This window comes from Heptranchias perlo, chromosome 7 (assembly GCF_035084215.1).
Source record: "Heptranchias perlo isolate sHepPer1 chromosome 7, sHepPer1.hap1, whole genome shotgun sequence".
Classification (NCBI taxonomy): Eukaryota; Metazoa; Chordata; class Chondrichthyes; order Hexanchiformes; family Hexanchidae; genus Heptranchias; species Heptranchias perlo.
The window spans coordinates 82,058,080-82,060,579 of NC_090331.1; the positions used below are offsets into that span (position 1 = coordinate 82,058,080).

General features: G+C 46.9%; 2 pseudogenes; both read left to right on the forward strand.

The window, feature by feature from the left end:
- LOC137323384 (octapeptide-repeat protein T2-like) overlaps window positions 1–228 on the forward strand; it is an 860-nt pseudogene extending 632 nt beyond the window's left edge.
- A 1,681-nt stretch (window positions 229–1,909) lies between these two features.
- LOC137323385 (octapeptide-repeat protein T2-like) lies at window positions 1,910–2,404 on the forward strand (annotated as a pseudogene).
- The last annotated feature ends 96 nt before the right edge of the window (window positions 2,405–2,500 follow it).

Genomic DNA, 2,500 nt, shown 5'->3' on the forward strand with positions numbered 1-2,500 from the left:
GAGAGACACACAGAGAGAGAAACACAGAAAGAGAGAAAAGAGAGAGAAACACAGAAAGAGAGAGAGAGAGAGTAACAGAGAGACAGAGAGAGAGAAACAGAGAGAGAGAAACAGAGAGAGAGAGAAAGAGAAACAGAGAAAGAGAGAGAAAGAGAACAGAGAGAGAGAGAAAAAGAGAAACACAGAGAGAGAGAGAGAGAGAAAGAGAAACAGAGAGAGAGAGAAAGAGAGAGAGAGAAACACAGAGAGAGAGTGAGAAACACAGAGAGAGAGCGAGAGAGAAACCCAGAGAGAGAGAAAGCGAGAGGGAAACCCAGAGAGAGAGAAAGCGAGAGGGAAACCCAGAGAGAGAGAGCGAGAGAGAAACCCAGAGAGAGAGAGCGAGAGAGAAACCCAGAGAGAGAGAGCGAGAGAGAAACCCAGAGAGAGAGAGAGCGAGAGAGAAACCCAGAGAGAGAGCGAGAGAGAAACCCAGAGAGCGAGAGAGAGAAACCCAGAGAGAGAGCGAGAGCGAGAGAGAAACCCAGAGAGAGAGAGAGAAAAACAGAGAGAGAGGGAGAGAAACACAGAGAGAGAGAGAAACACAGAGAGAGAGAGAGAGAGAGAGAGAAAGAAGAGAGAGAGAGAAACAGAGAGAGAGAGAGAAACACAGAAAGAGAGAGAGAGATACAGAGAGAGAGAGAGAAACAGAGAGAGAGAGAGAGAAACAGAGAGAGAAACAGAGAGAGAGAGAGAGAGAGAGAAACACAGAGAGAGAGAGAAACACAGCGAGAAAGAGAGACACACAGAGAGAGAAACACAGAAAGAGAGAAAGAGAGAGAAACACAGAAAGAGAGAAATAGAGAGAAACACAGAAAGAGAGAGAGAGATACAGAGAGAGAGAGAGAGAAACAGGGAGAGAAACAGAGAGAGAAACAGAGAGAGAGAGAAACAGAGAGAGAGAAACAGAGAGAGAGAAACAGAGAGAGAGAAACAGAGAGAGAGAAACAGAGAGAGAGAAACAGAGAGAGAGAGAAACACAGCGAGAAAGAGAGACACACAGAGAGAGAAACACAGAAAGAGAGAAAGAGAGAGAAACACAGAAAGAGAGAAAGAGAGAGGGAAACCAGAGAGAGAGAGCGAGAGAGAAACCCAGAGAGGGAGAGCGAGAGAGAGAAACCCAGAGAGAGCGAGAGAGCGAGAGAGAAACCCAGAGAGAGAAAGAGAGCGAGAGAGAAACCCAGAGAGAGAGAGAGAGAGAAACTCAGAGAGAGAAAGAGAGCGAGGAGAGAGAAACCCAGAGAGAGGGCGAGAGAGAAACCCAGAGAGAGAGCGAGAGAGAAACCCAGAGAGAGAGCGAGAGAGAAACCCAGAGAGAGAGAGCGAGAGAGAAACCCAGAGAGAGAGAGAGAAACACAGAGAGAGAGAGAAACACAGAGAGAGAGAGAAACACAGAGAGAGAGAGAGAAACAGAGAGAGAGAGAGAGAAACACAGAGAGAGAGAGAGAAACATCGAGAGAGAGAGAGAAACACAGAGAGAGAGCGAGAGAGAAACCCAGAGAGAGAGAAAGCGAGAGGGAAACCCAGAGAGAGCGAGAGAGAAACCCAGAGAGAGCGAGAGAGCGAGAGAGAAACCCAGAGAGAGAAAGAGAGCGAGCGAGAAACCCAGAGAGAGAGAGAGAGAGCGAGAGAGAAACCCAGAGAGAGAAAGAGAGCGAGCGAGAAACCCAGAGAGAGAGAGAGAGAGAGAGAGAGAAACCCAGAGAGAGAAAGAGAGCAAGAGAGAAACCCAGAGAGAGAGCGAGAGAGAAACCCAGAGAGAGAGCGAGAGAGAAACCCAGAGAGAGAGCGAGAGAGAAACCCAGAGAGAGAGAGAGAAAAACACAGAGAGAGGGAGAGAAACACAGAGAGAGAGAGAAACAGAGAGAGAGAGAGAGAGAGAGAGAGAAACAGAGAGAGAGAAACAGAGAGAGAGCGAGAAACACAGAGAGAGAGAGAGAAACAGAGAGAAAGAAAGACACAGAGAGAAAGAGAGACACACAGGGAGAGGAAGAGAGAGAAACACAGAAAGAGAGAAAACACAGAAAGAGAGAGAGAGATACAGAGAGAAAGAGAGAGAGAGAAAGAGAGAGAGAGAAAGAGAGAGAGAGAAAGATGAGAGAGAGAAAGAGAGAGAGAGAAACAGAGAGAGAGAGAAACAGAGCGAGAAAGAGAGAGCACACAGAGAGAGAAACACAGAAAGAGAGAAAGAGAGAGAAACACAGAAAGAGAGAAAGAGAGAGAAACACAGAAAGAGAGAGAGAGAGTAACAGAGAGACAGAGAGAGAGAAACAGAGAGAGAGAAACAGAGAGAGAGAGAAAGAGAAACAGAGAAAGAGAGAGAAAGAGAAACAGAGAGAGGAGAGAAAAAGAGAAACAGAGAGAGAGAGAAAGAGAAACACAGATAGAGAGAGAGAAACACAGAGAGAGAGAGAGAGTGAGAAACACAGAGAGAGAGCGAGAAACACAGAGAGAGAGCGAG